This window comes from Marmota flaviventris, chromosome 2 (assembly GCF_047511675.1).
Source record: "Marmota flaviventris isolate mMarFla1 chromosome 2, mMarFla1.hap1, whole genome shotgun sequence".
NCBI lineage: Eukaryota > Metazoa > Chordata > Mammalia > Rodentia > Sciuridae > Marmota > Marmota flaviventris.
Window position 1 is genome coordinate 186255765 of NC_092499.1, and position 20612 is coordinate 186276376.

The 20612-nt window shown below is 35.4% G+C and overlaps 1 protein-coding gene across 5 annotated transcripts in view; it reads right to left on the reverse strand.

Annotated features, from left to right (window-relative positions):
- The window catches only part of Chd6 (chromodomain helicase DNA binding protein 6), a 211559-nt gene that overhangs the window by 159721 nt on the left and 31226 nt on the right, over nucleotides 1-20612 (reverse strand). For 2 of the 5 annotated variants that reach the window (XM_071608931.1, XM_071608932.1), the window contains exon 2: nucleotides 14219-14297. The exons of the other annotated variants lie outside the window; for them this stretch is intronic. The gene's annotated coding sequence lies outside the window, so the exon portion shown is untranslated. The remainder of the gene's footprint in view (nucleotides 1-14218; nucleotides 14298-20612) is intronic. 5 annotated transcript variants of the gene reach the window in all.

Below are 20612 nucleotides of genomic sequence, written 5' to 3' on the forward strand. Positions count from 1 at the left end.
TTTCTAAGTCACATGTTATTCTATTAGTTTTTATATCAATTTTTACCTCTTCCTATAGAACAAAGTCAGGAAATATTTTTATAAAAGGCCAGATGCTAAATATTTTCGGCTTTGCAAGCCATACTGTCTCAACTGCAACTACAGACACCTACCCCACTTACTGATGAGCAATGTCTGAAAGTGTAGAGTACCCCATCTATACTGTTTTGTCCTATGCATACATATTTGTGATATAGTTTAATCTATAAATTAGGCACAGTAAGATATTAATAAAAATAACTAATATAATAATATTATTATTCTGTAACAGAAGTTATATGAACGTGCTCTTTTTTTTTTTCCCTCTCAAAATAGCTTACTGTACTTTCTTTCACCTTTTCACTTAAAGAAAGAATTTAATGGTTTCTCTTTGGCATAGTCAAATTGCCAACATCACTACTCTTGAACTTTGGGGCCACTGTTAGTAAAATAAGGTTACTTGAACACAAGCACTGTGATAGCTCCACAGTCAATCTGATAACCAAACACCTACTATGTGACAGATGGACAGGTGTATACAGTACACACAGCACAGATACACTGGAAAAGGAGATAATTTACATCTCATGGCAGGAAGGAGCAGGATAGAACAAGATTTCATCATGCTACTCAGAATGGCATGCAAATGAAAATTCAAGGAGGTGTTTTGGTTTTTTGTTTTGAGGGTTTTGGGGATTGAGCCCAGGACCTCAGACATGCTAGACAAGCACTCTACCACTGAGCTACATCCCAACCCCTTATGAATTATTTATTTCTGAAATTTTCCATTTAATATTTTTGGACAATTGACTGTGGGTAACTCAAACCATACAAAGTGAAATCAGGGACTAGAAGGATTATCGTACTCAGTTCTGCAGCAGTGTAAAAGCAGTTGTAGTGTTCAAGCAAGTGGATATAGTTGTTTCAATAGAACTTCATAAAAACAGGAAGTTTCCCTGCTTTGAAAGATGAAGTGTTATCTTTCCAATAGTTAGTACTACTGTTTATTAAATCATTATTTAATTGACAGAAGCTATAAACTAACTATAGTATTAAAACTTTTTTGTGATTTTTCTCCCCTAAAGATAATTGTTATCTCATTTTAAGATTAAATTTGCTTTCTATGAATCACTAACTTATACCAAAACTCAAATCTTAAATCTTAAAATTAAAAACAAAACAAAAACCAACCTTAAAATGCTTCTCAATCTGAGTCAATTTTCTCTTATGGGTCAATTTATCTGGGGTCCTCCATCAGACATCATTTTCTCCAACCTGCTTCAAAACCACCTTCCGGAGTTCCTTCTCTCCATCCTCCTGGGATGCACCCCATCCATCTCTCTCAAGGCTGGGCTTACAGGTTTCTGTTCTTTAGGTTTATACTCTTATTTTTTGTGAAGACTAATGTCCAATAACTCTTTATTTATCTGAATGAGAGGTGAGTTCTTGGGACCTTCATGACTGAAAATGTTTCTATTCTACCTTGATGGTGGCAAATCACAGGTTGGAAGTCAATTTTTCCTTGGAATTTTGAAAATACAGCCCATTGTCCTGCTCCTTCTACCATCTCTGTTGAAGAATCTGAGTCATTCTGATTCCTGATCATTTATTGGTGACATCTCTTCTCTCTTAGAAAGTTTCTGGAATCATCCTTTCATAATGATGTGCCTTAGAGCTATTTTCATCCATGATATTGGATACCTAGTAGATGCTTGCACATTCTGGAAATGAAGGCCATTCAGTTCTGAGAGATTTGCTTGTATTATTTCTTCATAATTCCTTCTCTATTGGAACTCATAATGGAACTCATGTTACTATATTTGAATGATGGACCTTTCAGGCTGGATTCTAATCCTGTCCCCTCCCCCCAATCTCTTCATGTTTTATTTTCTGGTAAGTTTCCTCAACTTTATCTTTCAGCCTTTCCCATTCTTTTCTCCCTCTCCCTCTCATCCTTACTTCCTTCCCCCCACCCCACTATTTATAGTTAACATACTTTTAACACTCAATAATACTTTTTGTACTCTATGTATGTTTGTTGTTTTACTGGTTTGGGGGATTGGGTGCTTCACCAATGAGCTACATGTCCAGTCCTTTTTTTATTTTTTACTGTGAGACAGGGTCTCACTAAGTTGCTTAGGACCTCACTAAGTTGCTGAGGCTGGCCTCAAACTAGCAATCTCAGCCTAGTGGGCTGCTGGGATTACAGGTGTGTACTACCACATCCAGCCTGATTTTTTATTTTATAGTCTCCGAAGCTCACGTCCACTAACCAACAATGGAAGAGCATTCAAATAACAAATGGTCACTCTTTCTTTTCAAAGATAACTCTATGATTTAGTGGAAACATTTCTGTACAACTAGAATATTCAAAGTTACATGAGAAAAGGCTTCTGTTATTGTGTTAACATCGAAATGATAAGTCCTCATACTAGGGCACCAAAAATGACTCTGAAGAGATCTTCTTTTCATGTTTGCAAAGAAAACACAGAAAGATATAAATATATATTTTAAAAAACTGTAAAAGGGTATTGGATATATTTTTAAAACAGCTATAAAAAAGAACAAACTACTGATATAGGAGACACAGATGAATCTCAAATGCATTATGCTAAGAGAAAAAAGCCAAACTGAAAAGACTATATACTGAGTGGTTTCATTTATGTGATATTCTGGAGATAAAACCTGAGTCATAACTATATGGGCAGAAATCCAAAATATTTTGAGGAAACTGGTACAGAAGGAGGGGAAAAAAGTAAAGACCACATGGCACATAAGGCAAGGCTGTGGCAGGGGATGGTTTTAATCCATGGACAGATTGAATAGGAAGCAATTAAAACAGCTTAATAAAACCATCATCCAAGAGGACCTTAAAAGCAAATTTTAGACAAGATAGATGGACCTTTCAGATAATACTACATACAGAGAACAAGCATTTTATACAAATAATTAATATAATAAATACAAATAAAGACCAGATATAACTAGGTATTTCTGTTCATTAACACTCATAAAGCTTTCCATTTTTATTCTGAATTGTAAAAATTATTTTGGAGTGATTTATGCTAAGGAATAAAATCCATGTGATAGCTATCCAAGACAGCAAGAAACAAAGTAAACATGTTAATAGAATCTGAACATAGATAATAATCAGCAGAGGCAAGTTCTTACTGGAAATAATAAGAAAATAAAAATCACACATGTAGTTGCTTGAGCACCGCCCCCCCCCCCCCACACACACACACACACTCTTCTTTCTACAAGAACAGAAGAGCCAGCCCAAGGGGAAAGCCAATCCACAATCTGAAAATGTCTTCTCAACTAAATGTTTGGAATTCCTAGCACTATTAAGGTAAGCTTGCCCCCTAAATTAAAAACTCTGCTATATTAAAATCAAATTTTTATTTTTATTTATTTTTAAAAAATATTATGTGGATTTTTTTACCTTTATTTATTTATTTTTATGTGGTACAGAGGATTGAACCCAATTCCTCACATATACTAGGCAAGTGCTCTACCACTGAGCCCCAGCCCCAGTCCCAAAGTCAAATTCTTAAAAAATAAGATTTCCCAGTTTTGTTTTTTTTCTAAAGACAACAAATTCTAAATCTGAGGAAAATTTCCTTCATTTGTGTTTTATGGATGAAATCTTGAAACTTGCTTCCACATCCTATATCAAATTGACTCTGCAAAACCAGGAGGATGCTCTATCCTGATGGATTCAACAGTCCTTTCAGCCTCCCATAAACTGCTCATTTCCAGCACCTTCTGCACTTTCCTTAGGGCCTAAGAACTTTTAATAGAAATTGAAAAAGGTTAAGTTCTGGATTATTAAAAGATGAGAAATAGTTTTCTTAATCATTTCTCACCCCTAAATCTTCCTTTCCTAAAAACTAAAAGGACAGTACTGAGGTCATAACACAAGATGCTACATGATCATATGTAAAAAGTTCTTGTAAAGGGCAGACAGCTCTAGGAGAATGGTGAGGTGTGTGGCTGGCAACAGGAACCTCCTGTCAAACAGACAATAAAATGCTCTGGTTCTCTTAAGTTTGTTTGCTTTACACTAAAAGCAGAAACTATAAGCAATACGCAAAATATTTTGAGGGCATGGCCTCTTATTTTTTTGATACTGGGAATTGAACCCAGAGGTGTTCAATTAACTTCTGAACCACATCCCCAGCCCTCTTTTTAAAAAATATTTTATTTAGCAACTCTCATTGAGTTGCTTAGGGCCTCACTAAGTTAGTGAGGCTGGCTTTGAATTCATGATCCTCCTGCCTCAGCCTCAAGCCTCCTGGCCATTACCTCTTTAGGCAATTCCCCTTCCTCATCCTCACCCACTATGCTGGGGATCTAACCCAGGGCATCACCACTGAACCATATCCCCAGCTCTAGGCAAATTCAAGCTAATCCACTAATTTCTGTTAACAACATCCTACATTATGTATAATCCATTTAATTTGCCTTCAATTTGGTATAGACTGATCACCTGTTTTAAATTTACATTATATTAGAAGAAACCATACTGTTAAAACTACTGATTTCAAATACCCAATTACTTGCCTAGAAGTAACACTTGGCAAATTTTCAGATTTAGAGCACTACTTTAGGGGAAGTGGTCTGAGATGTGACAGAATTCATGTCCAGAATGAGGGAGAAAACCACAGAGTCAAGAGCCTAACTCACAGATCAAAAGACAACCATTTTAATATAGAAACTCAATACACATCATCTCCTGCTTATATTACATTATATTTATATTACCTGTTCCAATGCTTCCTTTCATCATCAGACCAACCACTGAGAACCAGTTGAAGTGGCATGATTTAAGATGTTTCTAGATAGAGATGACCAGTTTGCAGGACAGCCACATCCCCAGCCCTTTTTTATATTTTTGAGATAGGGACTCATTAAGTTGCTGAGGCTGGTTTTGAACTTGCAATACTCCTCCCTCAGCCTCCTCAACCTCTGGGATTACAGGCATGTAGAATAAATGAGATTTAAACAACTGGCTCTACTTTAAAATTCACTCTAGACTAGGGGCAGTTGTGTGTGTACCAAGTCTCAGGAGGCTGAGGCAGGAGGATAGGTAGAATCCAGTAGTTTGAGGCCAGAATGGGCAACACAGTAAGACTTAGCTCTTAAATTTATTAATTAATTAGCCCTCAATTCTATTCTAATCTAGTGCAATGCCAGAGTTTCTTAGCAACCTTTGCTTTCTATGAATGTGATTTCTCTATAGATACTATATCCATATCCTCAATCTAGGAGCAACCAACTTCATAGATTCCTAAGATTCTATCCCTAGAGTTAAATATTGCTGAACAAACCATAGTGCTAAGGTGCTTCTACCTGCAGCTTTTAAAAGCCACACATGGAGTATCTTCTATCACGACTTTCTATTATCATTAACTCTTCTATAAGAGTTATTATGGGCTTCCAAATCTCAGGAAAATAGGGATCTGGTGATCTGTCAGCTGCTACATAAAGAAGGGTATATCATGACAAAGACAATGCTTACAGAGGAAAGCAGTGATACCTCATTTAGACTAAGAACGAGGAGGTATCTGGGAGGCCATAAAAAAGTTTTAAAATTGCTATTCAGCAATTTGGTAAGAAGAATTATGGCAAAAAAAAAAAAAGAGTATAAACTGCTACAGAGGAGACCTTAGAATCAGCAATTTGATCCCTAAATAAAAGTAGTCTGGCAATTAATATTTTTGTTGAATGAATTAGATGTCATTTTTGAACACAGGTTAGACAACTCTTAAATAATTTTAAAACAAAACTGGGTGCAGTGGTGCACACCTATGATCCTAATGTCTCAGGAGGCCAAAGCAGGAGAATTCTAAGTTCAAGGCCAACTTAGCAGGACTGTCTCAAAAATAAAATAAAATGAGCTGAGGGGTGCAGTTCAGGAATACATATGTCCAATCCCTGGTACTATAATAAATAAATAAATAAATAAATAAAGTGTGGCATATCCTGGATTTTTTTGGTATTTTCCCTATTGAGATTTGGGCTTTTTTTTAAGCTTTTGCTTCTGAATCAACTTGTGCCACATTTTAACTTTTATTAAAGTGTAATAAACATTTAAAAGTATAGTTCTTCACAAACTGCACACAACTGTATATACAGCATCTAGATCTAGAAACAGAAAATCTACTTTCCTTTCTAGTCACCACTATTATTCCAAAACAATCACTAGAATGACACTACTAGTAAAAATTAGTTTTGCCCATTCCTAAACCTTGTAAAAGTAATTAGATAGCATTACTCTTGCATCCAGCTTCTGTGCCAGATATCAATTTATTTCCTCTCAACTCCAACCAGCTCTGTGACAATGGACTGGATACTGGCATTACTTTTTAACAGAGTATGATGCTAAGTGTGGTCAGTAGAGGGAGCTGGAGGGACACTGCAGAAGGAAGGGAGCTTCTCTTTCTGGTTCAAGTGTTGTGCTTTTGTTTGTCCTTGCTCTTGCTCCATGGTCACTATTGGAATATTTGAGTATCTTTGCTGGTGCTCTGCCCCAGTCACAAACCCAAGGCACACAGTTCTTCAGCAACCACAAGCTTCAGTCTGGGTCTGGTGACCATCTTCCTGTGGTCTTCCAGACAAAGACACTAGGACTCCAGTCTCACATACACAACAGCATCCTGACTGGGCTTCTGCTTTACATTCCAGAATTGTTTTTCTGCAGCCCTCTCTACATGGACACCATGTCCTCCAGGCACTGGGCCTACAGTGGCATATCAACTCCCTCCGCATGTCTGTCTACCAACTTGGTTCATTTGGATCCTAAAAATTGTTTCTTGTGGTCTTCCCAATGTGGACACTTCATGCTCCAGGCCTTGTTCTCCCTCTTGAGGCCTACCCACCAGTCAGTCTACCTTACCCAGCAACTGTGGACTAACTCTGACCTAGGCAACCTAGAGAACTCTGCCACCCAGTGGGTAACAACCACATTTTTTTCCAATGAAATTTGAACCCCAGCACTGGGAAGGTGCCCTCCTATCCCATTTAGAATATAAATAATTTTATAACCTTATCTAACCTTAATAAATGGTAGAGCTTAGGTAAAAACCAAGACAGTGTGATTCGAAAGTGAAAGATCTTTCATGACTACCAATCTGGATGAGATTAAAGATACTTCACCAGACTCTAAATTCTATTAAAAGTGAGACATGTCATACTTGCTACTATATCTCATTACCTAGGAGTATGTCTGCCCTGTAGAAGGTGCTCTCTATAAATATGTGTTGAATAAATGAAGATCCTATCATTGGAACAATCCTTATATGCAATCTAAATTCTCAAGTTCAGTGATTTTTAGCTAACACTTTGCATGTTACATAACCTCAAGTGGGAAATTATGATATTGTAGAGATCTTTATTAAAACATTTTAAAACCCAGACCAAGCAAAAAGAAGGAGCTAAATTCTAAGTTTTAAATTAGGAATAAAATCAAAATGACACAATTATCTGTGACTCAAGAAAGGGACTGAAGACATATCTGGTAGGAAAGAAGAGACCAATAAGCAAACACAACAAGAACAATACAAAAAGAAACAAAACAAAAACACCAAGACCTAAGCCTAAAAAACAAAACAAATAGTCATATAAGTTAAAAGACTTTATCAATGAAAGTTTGGGGAAATTGGGGCTGGGGTTGTGCCTCAGTGGTAGAGCGCTTGCCTAGCACGTGAGAGGCCCTGGGTTCGATCCTCGGCACCACATAAAAATAAACAATAAAACAAAATAAAGATATTGTGTCCAACTACAACTAAAAAAAAAAAAAAATATATATATATATATATATATATATATAAATAAAAAAGAAAGTTTGGGGAAATCTATTCCCAAAGCATACTAGACAAGCAACGACTGGAAGTGAACATATAGAAAGCCTGGGGAGCTCACTCTACTGTTCACCATTTATGGGGGGCTTTCTGATCACAAGCCAGCTACAGAAGTCAGCTCAGTTGAGGGCTAGGGCAGCATGCAGTTCCATCAACAGCTCCTAGCCTCGGGCCTTATAGACCACAGAGAAAGGGGGCAAGAATGGGTTCCAGATCAATATAAGCACATGGGTAAAAGAAAGGGCCCCTTCACTCAGTGTTCAGAAAATGAAAGTCTGCAATGCCTTCAGGCAAGCAAATGTAATTTTAACTGCTGCTACAATGTGAGGGAGAGAAAGCAGAGAAAAGGAAGGGAAGGAGAGAAGGAGGATAGGGAGAGACAAATCACCTAAAATTTAAATTTTGTGTGCATTTATAATAACAAAAAGTTATCAAAGGAAAAAACTAGACTTTCTCATTTTCAAAGATAATTTGGAAACTTCTAATTGTCCACATGGCTCCTCCCTATACTTTGAGATAATAAAATCCTAGCCGCTTCTCCTCTAGGATATATACACCCAGTTCCTAACCTCCCTAACTCAGATATTATTTAGTTACCTACATATTTCCTACTCTCCCATGAACTTTCTGTGTTCTGTACCCTCCTTAATTTGCAAAGTCTAAGCTGAACTAAGATATTTTATCAGGTATCAATCCTCATAATACAGTATCAGGTAGTATCAACCCTTATAAACATCCACTGGAAACCAAGTCAGATCTCATGGTGAAAAGCTAAATGCACTCTCACTAAGAAATCAGGAGCAAGGGGCTGTGGTTGTGAATCAGTGGTAGAGCTCTTGTGAGGCACTGGGTTGGATCCTTAACACCACATAAAATATAAATAAAGGTACTGTATCCATCTACAACTAATATGACATAACTGCTTATTTTGTAAGAAACTAAAGAAACTACCATGAGAATAAAAAATAAATTTTAAAAGATGGTCAATAAAAAATATATTTATGCAAACAACAGTAATTTGTGAAAAGAAATCTTAAGCTTTCTTCATGTATATACCTGCTATAGTTTTTACATCATGAAGAACCAGTAAAATCAACTCCATTCCTCTGGCTGTGACTGGCCCCTCAAGGGACTGGCCCCAAGGCACAGGTCCACTTATACAGGCCAGACTTGAGAGGCCAACCTGTAGTAGTTTGGCACTACACTGGGATTGATTCCATCAGGCAAAAAAATCCATACAAATGCAATTCATGTTTAGCTTGTTTTCATTTACGCATCTAGAATCGTGCTAATATATGCCCAGCATAATATCCATCTTGAATTTCTATTACATCAAATAATAGAAATAATTTCTCAAGTCTCTCTCATTTTATGACTTATCTGATATCTGAGGAGCTAGTTACCTCACTCAGCAAGCAACATGAGAAGACATGCAGGGCAGTTACCAATAAAACAAAAGAACTATTTCTTCACTGATTTATTAAAAAAAAAGGCTTTTAAAAAATTTTATTAACACATTTTATTTAACCTAATGTACCCAAAACATTGTCATTTCAACCCACAAGCTGCACAAAAAGCTATTAATGAGGTATTTTGTATGCTTTTTCTGTATGAAGTCTAAAATATGATTCCTATTTTATCTTCTAGCATAATTCAACCCAGATTAGCCCCATTTCCAATGCTTAATAGCCACATGTGACTGATGGCTACTACTATATTGGGATAGTACAGTTCTAAGTGATAGCATAATTGTTAAGCTAATGGTACATGCGAGACAAGTTAATACTTTGATTTGTGTTAGAATTATGAAAAATAAGACACCTGAGATTGAGAGGCCATCGTCAAGAACACAAACTCAGTCCCAGGCTTATGACGTACCAACTAGGAGACTTCAGAAAAGCTATTTCACCTCTCTTGGTACTGGTTTCCATAGTAAAAACATAAAAATAATATTAGTGACTTCCTTTTCTGAGCCTCAGCTTCCCCTTGAGTTGAAAATCTTCTGCCTTCTAGAACATTGTTCTGAATGGACAAGTAAGAACATGTATATTGTAGTTACCATTTGGGGGAATCTTCATTTTGGTGGCATAATACATATAATACATTAACTTGTTCCATCTTCACAACAACTATTTGAGGTGTTTTTATCCCACTTTTACATTTGAGGAAGGCAAACCTCAGCTGGCTACAGGTTACAGTGCTGAAATTTGCACGCAGGAGTGTCTGACTCCAAAGTGCCTGAATAGTGCTATGCTAAAAAATAGGCTTAAAACAACAACAACAAAACTTTAAAGTTCCTTTCCTAAAGATTTTGCTCTAAATCTAGTTCTAGGATCCCAGTACCTAAAACTATATACCAAGGAAAAAAATAATCTGGAAAATTAATCATTCTGCAAAAACAGTAATATGCTCCTTGTTTTATTGAGTTCTTTTGCTAAATAAATAAGTTTTTTTAATATACAAGGAAAATAAATTCATTTTTCCCACAAGCAAAACTTACTAAAAAGGAAAGCTCCACAGAAATCAGGAAGATGATTCAGGAAATCTGCTTCTATCAGAAGGCACAAACATCTTTATTAAGACATGTCACATACCCTGCAATAATGATTACCAAAACTATATACAGCAACAATATTTGAATCTATAAACAAACTAGTAACATAAAGAAATATGTCGTCTTTAGGCCAATCCTTACACTACACTACAAGAATCAACCAAGTGAAGCTTTTCTTGTTAAATTCACCACTGGTATACACAGTGGCACTTCCAACAAACTCAAAAACACTAGATATTTTCATCTCCTTCAGTATCAGACTTTAGAAGGCTTCCTCACCTTTTTTTGTAAGTCTTGCCCTTATTAGTAACATCCATCTGCTCAAACCATCAGATTGAATACAACATGTAGATTCTTGAAAATCTATCCATTTTCTAACCCACCTTTTATCAGACAAAATAAGCATAATTCAAACAAACAAACAAAAACAGACAGGAGTAACTTCTTTGTGAAAGAACACTCCCACTCAAATTTCACTATCCCACCTGCATTAACATCCCACAGAAACAAATTCATTTACTAATGTTAAAACAGAACAAGGAATGGCAAAAGAGGGGAAAGAGGATCATTTAACAGTTTGTGAGACAGCAGAGATAAAGCTAGGAGCCAAGACAGTCTCTATAGAATCTTCTGAATCTTGGATCTAGAACCAGAGACTTGTGACTGATATTTATTATAATTTGTAGAATTTGAAAAATTGTTTTTATGGTACTAAAATACTAGCTATAGGCTTTTCTTTTTTTTTTTTTGCTATTCATTTTTTAAATTTATGTATGATAGCAGAATGCATACAATTCTTATTATAAATATAGAGCACAATTTTCCATATCTCTGATTGTATACTAGCTATAGGCTTTCTGCTTCGAAAATCATGTACCTAAGATCTATGTAGGTGGTTGCTTGGAGAGAAACAGCTTTAACTTTAAGGCAAATGGGGCCAAAGTTCAGAGGATACCCTAAGTGAAAATGACTGCAACCCAAGCTGTCTGTCAGGTTCCTCTGGACCCTTCTTCCTGCACTGAATCACTAGGTTCTCCCCACCCATAAGGGTGCATGATTCTTGGTTTTTTTTCCTGCTCTAAGGTCAAGTTAGGTGATTCAAAGAAGGTTTGAGAGGGGTGTGTGTGTCTGTCTAGGTATGCATACAACCAAACAATACATGTTCATATACATTATTTATGTATGTGTTAATATAAATAAGCTTATCCTCCAAAGCCAACAGGACAGTATAGATACTACATCTACTCTCTCCCTCTGTTACAGCACATTTCTACAAAACTGTCTGGGTTCAAATCCTAGCCCTGGCTATTAATTAGCTCTATGACCAAGACAAATCAATTAATCTCCCTACCTCAGTTTCCTCATCTAAATTAAAGATGACAAACACGTGAGGATTAAATAAACTAGCACACACAAATTTCAAAGTACAATATACATAGGAGATACTATATAAGGTTAAATATTACCACTAATAGTCACTAGAAAACCACCCAAGGCCACAGGGAAAGCATATAACAAGAGTAATGAGAATAAAATGACCTATATAGATTCAAGTCAAATCTTTACCATGATCCATAAACCTCAACTGAAGGAACTTTAGAACTTTATTTTTCCTTTCTTAGGTAAAAACATTTCACCAATGCACAATAACCCAGAAACATGACTCTAATTCCAAATCTGTTCCCATGAAACCTTTTAAAGACAACTCATTTGAAAACAAGTAGAGAGGCATTTAATTTAGCTAAACACAACTTTCAAACATTTTCCCCCCACAATGACACCTTTTTTAGTAAGCATAATCAGAGAAAAAAGTACTTTGCATAATCAAATTTTCCAGACACCTTAGACTTTCCTCATAGTTAAGAAAGGTTTTTAATCACTAATTTTTATTTCATTTTTAAACAGGTTTCTCAGTCTCATAGAATGTAGTAATAGTGAAATAAATTATTTGGACAACAATTACCATGAATGTTCAATTCAAACCATCAGGTGAAAGATAAACCTGGAACTCTGCAGATTGTCAAAATGTCACCCATGAATTGTGCTGAACAATGGGGAAAGCATACCCTAACAGTAAAGGGCTAGGCCAACAAAACACACCAATTGGTCATAGTACACAAAGTGGAACAATCAAGTATTATGTATATTCTCATGCGAACAGGGTATGCAATGTACAACCTATGAATTTTAAAAATAGCAAATGACTATAAAAATAGTCATGCTTCAAAATTTAACTACCTGTTTACAGGTAAGATGGGGAAAGAATAATGTGTTATATGATGCAAGAATACGATAAGCACAATCCAGAATGTGGGGAAGAACAGTGATCTAGTTTCATCAACAAGTAATAAATGGCATGATGTCCACAAAAAGGAAGGGGAGTGAATTATTACAGATTAAAAGAGACTGAAGAATTATATCAAGCAAATGCAATATGTGGACCTTACTTGGACCTGATTTAGACAGGCACACGAATATGTATTATTCTCTGCACTTTTGTGTTGAAATTTTCTAAAATACAAAATAAATCCTTAAAGGTTAAGGGAAAAAAGGATAGGAATTTATAACCAACCCTAAATTTGGCCACCATCCAAGAGGCAAGAAAAGCTGCAGAAAGCCCACATACGTAAAACAACATGGAAACAGAGGCTTGGGCAGCCTTCCTTTGTCAGCAAAAATCCTCCCTATCACATTCCTATGGAGGACTGCTTTCCATTAAGCCATATTCTATTACCAAGGTGTAAGCAAGATGTTTTGATAAGAACTGAACTCTTCTAGCCTCTACCCAGAGAAATGGTATTCAAGGAATTCAAATACTAAAACATGTATTTTTAAAATGGAGTGTATGTATTTCTGAGTCTTCAGCAGTTTGTCTTTGTACTTTTCAAATTTATCCAATTTTCATATAAATAAATATTATATAAGTTGAAGAAATAATCTTTAGTACATTTTTTTAAATCACTGTGGTTTTATTTTATTTATTTTTTTGGTACCAGGGATTGAACCCAGGGGCACTTAACCACTGAGCTACATACCCAGCCCTTTTGATATTTTATTTAGAGACAGTGTCTCACTGAGATTCTTGGGGCCTTGCTAAATTGCTGAGGCTGTCTCTGAACTCAAAAATCATCCTGCTTCAGCCCCCCCAAACCACTGGGCTTACAGGCATGTGCCACTGAGCCCAGCAAAAATCACTGTGGTTTTAAAAAGTATGTTTAAATCAATCTCTTTTCCATTTTCATTGCTCCAATTTAGTTGAAGCTAATATCATCTCCTTCTACGTATCAGTGGAGTTAAAAACACTAACTTATTATATCACAGATTTCCAGGTCAAAAAGATTACCTATATTTTAAAAAAAATCTTCACATAATAGCAGTTTATTGCATTTGCATTAGAAGGTACTGTTCAATGTCATAACCACTAATCTAATAAAGGGGATCAATAATATAGGTACCAAAGAATATCTCCTTTTTGATCTGTAACTGTTTTGTATCCCTTCTTGTTAGGTATGGAAATAATGCATCAAAAATATAGTGCCCTGTCAGCCTTAACAATATTTTCCCAGCAGATGTCTGCCAAATAAGCTGAATAATTTTCACCATGCTATCCTCACCTTTCTGTGACTGCTTACTCTGATGTATTTATTTTGAACATGATTTGGTCAATACTAGAAGTGAAAAGGAAGAGACACTATGAAAACAAACAACAATAAATGATGCCTGAGGCAAGGCTGAATACAGTTTTAACATATAATTGAAAATAAACTGTAAGACAAAGTACATTTGGTTGCAGGGAGAGCCGATTTGGGAAATCTATTTCTCTCTTGATCTTATTCTCCTGGGAACAGGGTAGACTTTTCCTAGGGCAAAAGAGAAAAAAACATTACTGCTAGCAAGGTAGAAATTAATTAGTTCAGTTCCCTCTCTGCTGTTAATGTCCCAAGCAAAAGTGTTACTTTCTTAATTAATACAAGAATAGTTATATTTATCTGCACTGAGATAGATGGTGATCAGATATTGAAAGTACTCCTACTCAAAGAACTTAGGTTCTAAGAACTTAATACTGAATGTTACTTTTTTAACATTCTGTTAATGATAATTAAGAAGCTAAAATGCAGAAAACACCATTGCATTTTTTCCCTTAATCATCATTATAATTCCACAAGATAGATACTATTACTGCTCCCATTGCACACATGACTAAACTGAAGGATGAGGTTAATGAACTTGCTTAAAGAAAGCAGAGGTATTAAGTAGCTGAGCCAGGATTCAAATCCACAGTCTGGTTGCAGAGTCCACCCCATAACATATGCTTTCCATAATGGAATAATACCACCATCATCACCATTCAGAACTTTTTTTTTTTTTTAAAGAAAACAGAAAAAGTAAAGCTATGAGTAACACTCTAAAAAGCCATTAGTATCATTAAATCTGGTGAAGAAATATTTGATGAGCAGCTACTATGTGCTCAGCATTATGTTAAAGGACAATTCAGAGATGATAGCTATCCTCTCTCAAAACTTTACTGTCAAAGTAGGAGAAGCTGGGATTGTGGCTCAGTGGTAGAGTGAGTGCCTAGCATGCATGAGGCACTGGGTTTGATTCTCAGCATCACATATAAATAAATAAATAAATAAATACCCATTGGCAACTAAATAAATATTTTTTTAAAAAGTAGCAGAGAAGACATGTCTTCTGTTAAGCTACTTCCTCATAAATTCATCCACAGACAGCCCTCACTTCTAACCCCAGTGCCTTTTACAGAGTGGGGGACTACTGGAGATAGGATCCAGTGCCTCATGAATGCCCGGCAAGCACTCCACTGCTAAGCTACATTCCCAGGCCCCCTCCCAGGGATACATCCAGGTTGATTATGTGTATGCGGGGTGGGGGTGGGGGGGTGTCAATTTCTCACCTAGCGGTAGAGGGAGGGGTGTTGTCAATCTCTAAGGAAGAAGAATCATTAAATAAAATCTCAATTCAATTCTAATAATAATATTTATTATACCTAAAGATAATTTTAAGATCTAGATATCCAAATATGAATAAGATACTGTATCTACTTTTAAGCAATCACAGTGCAGTGGTGGCCCATGCCTATAATCCCAGCAACTCAGGAGGCTGGGGCAGGAGGATCATTAGTTCAGTTTTGAGGCCAGACTGGGCAACTTAGTGGTGCAGTACCCTGGATTCAATCTCCAGTACTGCCAATGAAGAAAAGAAAGAAACCACAGTATAGTGAGAAATATAGATTTGCTCAAACTCCTTTTGATATCAGATATGATAAAACTAATGAAGAGTTTCAGATATTCTGGGGGTAACTAGAAGGGGAAGTTCTTCATAAGGTGACTCCTGAGGATGTTAGAAAAAAGCAAAATATAGAAATGTGAAATTTTATAACTGAATAGTAAATTTATGTTCCAAGTCCTTAATATTAACTAATCCTGAGGGAGGTACTGAGGAAGGAACTTAACCAAAATATAATGTTAACATTTTATGTATGTGCGTATATGTAACAATGAATCCCACTGTTAGATACAACCATAATGCCCTATAAAAAGAAAAACAAGTCCTGAGTATTCTATATGCATAAATCTGACCCACTCCCCCCAGGGAAATAACAAAAAAAACAAACAAAACAAAAACAAAAAAACTTCATCACTAAACCTAAATCCCAGCTACTTTTGGATGCCGAGGCAAGAGGATTGTAAATCTATAACCAGCCTGCCTGGACAACCTAGCAAGATCCTGTCTCAAAATAAAATTTTTAAAAGGGGCTAGGCATGTATTTCAGTAGAGAATGCTCACCTAGTATGTGTGAGGCCCTGGTTCCAATCCCCAGTACTTAAAACCAAACCAAAACAAAAAAGAAAAAAAGCCTCACCACTAATGTAAAAGCACTAGTCTCAACATCAATATTTAATGTCCATCTCAGTCCCAAATGTCCAGCAGTTAATCAAATATTATAAGATATATTAAAAAGCAAAAGGAGAAAAAGAACCTAGATTAAAATGACCCAGATGTTGTAAATATCAGACAGGGAATTTTAAATAACAATGATTAATATGTTAACAAATTTAGTAGACAATATGCAAGAACAAATGGAAAACTTCAACAGAAAGAATATGTAAATAGGATCAAATGAAAATGATATATTTTTTTCTTAGTCGTCAGAGAAGAAAATTTCTTTGATAGACTCATAAGAACATAACACAGCCAAGGAAAAACAAAATCAGTGTACTTGAAGATAGGTCATCAGAAACCCCAAAATGAAATACAAACAGAAAAAAAGGAGCGGGGGTTGGGAGGCACACAGAACATTGAAGAGCTATGAAATGATCAAATGATATCATGTACATGTAATCGTAATCCCTGGACGGAGAAGGAAGAGGGAGGACACCAAATCAGAAACAATATTGGGGGAGTGGGGGGAGGCTGAGAATTTTTCAAAAATCATCAAACCACAGATCAAAGAATCTCAGAGATCCCTACAGAATGCATAAATAAACCAACAGCATACAAGTACATATAATATAGAACACACATGCCTTATCCCTATTACTTGGGAGATCAAGGCAGGAAGACCACAAAGTCAAAGCCACCCTCAGCAATTTAAGTGAGATCCTTTCACAAAATAAAAAGGACTGGAAATATAGCTCAGTGGTACAAAGCTTGCCTATCATGCATGAGCCCCTGGGTTAGATCCCAGTACCCTAACATACTCACACACGCACACCCCTAGATGCTTCATTTTTTTTTTTTTTTAATTTATTTATTGATATGTGGTGCTGAGAATTGAACCCAGTGCCTCACATGCTAGGCAAGCATTCTACCACTGAGCCACAACCCCAGCCCAAGATGCTTCATTGTTAACTGCTAAAAGTCAAAATGAAAAAGGAAATCTTAAAAGCTGTCACAGGGGAAAACACTATGTATCCTGTGGAATAAAATAAAACTACTCACCAGAGTTTTTCTAATCCAAGCGAAAATGGAGTGACATTTATAAAGTATATGAATAAAAAAGTAAAATAAAAAACAAGAAACACCTTATAATCCAGAATTCTACAGTCGGCAGAAATATCTTTTAAAAAATGAAGGCAAAATGACTTATCAGGCCAAAAATGCTGAGGAAATTAAGTATCAGCACGTCTGCACTCCAAGACATGATAAATGATAAAGAAAGTTCTTCAAGTAGAAGGCATATGACATCAGACAAAAATCAGGATCTATATGAAGTGAACAGCTCCAGAAATGGCAAAAATGGGAGTAATGTAAAAGATGTTTTTCTAAAAGATAACTGCCTAAAGTAAAAATAGTAATAGTGTATTGTAGAGTTTATAAATGATAAAATGTACAACAACAACATCATACAGGGGTAGAAAGAAAAAAAATCAGAAGCTTATTATGTTGTTAGGATCTTACACTTCATATGGAACTATAATAATATGTGAAGTTAGGTTGTAGTGTATGTTGTAAACCCAAGGAAAATCACTGATTTTTTTTTTAAGGAGGTACAGCTAATATACCAATAATAGAGATAAAATGGAAAAAATTTTTTAATTCTACCTAAAAGCAAGAATAAAGAGGAAAGGGCTGGGATTGTGGCTCAGCGGTAGAGCACTCCCCTAGCATGGGCGGGACCTGGGTTCGATTCTCAGCACCACATAAAAATAAGGGCATTGTGTTGTGTCCATCTACACCTAAAAAATAAAAATATTTTTTTAAAAAAAAGAATAAAGAGGAAAGAGGGAACAGGTAAGATTAAATGTGGCAGAGATCATCACACACTCAGTTACATGCTTTCTATAAGAACTCCACTTTGAACACTTTAACAGATTACATGTAAGATAATGGAAAAAGATACACCATGCCAATACTAATCAAAAGAAAGCTAAAGAAGCTACCTTAACATCAGACAAAGTAGACCTGACAAGAAGAAATATTAAAAGCAATAGAGGGGCTAGGGCTATAGCTCAGTGGCAGAGCAGTTGCCTAGCACATGTGAGGCATTGTGTTTGATCCTTAGCACTGCATAAAACTAAAGATAGCAAACTTAAAAAAAAAAAGAAAGAAAGAAAAGAAATATTAAAAGCAATACAAAGCCATTATACAGTGATAAAGGGGTCAGTTAATCAAGAAGATACAACAGGGGCTGGGGCTGTAGTTCAGTGAAAAGAGCACTTGCCTAACCATGTGTGAGGCCCTGGATTCAGTCCTTAGCACCACATAAAAATAAACAAATAAAATAAAGGCATGCTGTCCATCTACAACTACAAAAAATAAAGAAAAAAAAAAAAGATACAACAACCCTTAATATGTATGCAACTGACAACAGAGCTTCAATGCAAATGAAGTAAAAACTGATCAAACTGAAAGAAACGTACATATTCTAAATGTTTTGGACTCAACACTCCTCTTTTAAGGTAATCCATAAAACAAGCAGGAGGTATCTGTAAAAATATAAAACATATAAAAAACACTATTAACCTACTTGAACGAATTAACATTTATAGAAAATTCTACTCGATGAGAGCACTCTATAAAACCATATTTTCAAGTATACATGGAACAATGACCAATGTAGCCTACACTATTGGCCATAAAATAGAGTTCAATAAATGTAAAAGGACTGAAACTCTACTAAAGAATATTCTCTTACTAAAAAGGAATTAAATTTGAAATCAAAATCAGAAAGATACATGGAAAGTCCATAAATAAGTGGAAAAACTTCTAAACAACACATGGATTAAAATGGAAAGTACTAAGGGAAATTAGAAAATATTTTTAATGAATGATAATCATGACATATAAACATTTATGGAAAGCAATTTAAGCAGTAGTTAGAGAAGTTTATAGCATTAAAGGCTTATATTAGAAAAATCACAAATCAATTAAGCTTCCATAGAAAAAACTACACACAGAGGCCAAATTAAACCCAAAACAAGGAGACAAAATCATGAATAATAAATCAACAAAATTGAGACCAAAAAATGGTTTAAAAAATTAATAAAAGTATGTTATTTTAGAGAAAAATAAAATCAATAAAATGGATAAGTGTTTAGGCAAAATGATAGAAGGGGGAAAAATGAGAAAAGACATAAATTACCAAACCAAGATTAAGAGAGTATAACAATAGAGTATTAACAACTTTATGTCTATAAATTTGAACAACTTATATTAATTAGATAAATTTTTGACACAAGCTACAAAGCTTACTCAAGAAATAGAGGGCCTGAACAGTCTTGCATCTAGTTAAAAATGGTTAATTTGGGGCTGGGGTTATAGCTCAGTGGTAGAACGCTTACCTAGCACATGTGAGGCACTTGGTTCAAACCTCAGCACTATATAAAAATAAAATAAATGAAAGTATTATGTCAATCTACAACTTAAAAAAAAAAGGTGAATTCATAGTTAAAAGCCCTCATACAAAGAAAAGCCAGGCCCAGATGGCTTAACTGGAGAATTTCATCAAGTATTTAAGGAAGAAATAATTTTACAATTTTACAAAAACCCTTCTTGAAGACAGAAAGGAAAAAACACTTCCTACTTCATGTTTTGAGCCCAGCCCCACTCTGACACCAAACCTAATAAAGGCAATACCAGAAACCACAGATCAAAGAAAAATTGAAAAAAAAAAAAAAGACACTAAACTCTAACTTAACAAAACACTAGCAAACTGAATATAGTGATTTATAAAAACAAATAACACATCAGATCAAGTGATGTATATCCTGGGAATACTCAGTCTTCAAACATCTATCAATGTAATTCACCATATCACCAGACTATAGAGAAAAAAAACACCATTCTATCATTTGAATAGATACATAAAAACGACTAACAAAATTCAATATTCATCTGTGATAAAAACTCTCAGCAAACTAAGAACAAAAGAGAACTTCCTCAACCTGAAAAAAGGCATTGACAAGAACACCTACAGTTAATTGGTTGGAATTATTCTCCCCCAAATTCAGGGACAAAGGAAGGATGTTTAACCTTGACATCATACTGAGGGGTCTTAACCAATGCAATAAGCCATGAAAAAGAAATTGAAGGCATAAATATTAAACAAAAAGCATTTTATAAAAAGGCTGTTTACACTTGACATCAACTAACAACATAGAAATTACAAAGAATCTACCAAAAAGAACTTTTAGAATTAGTCAATTAGTATA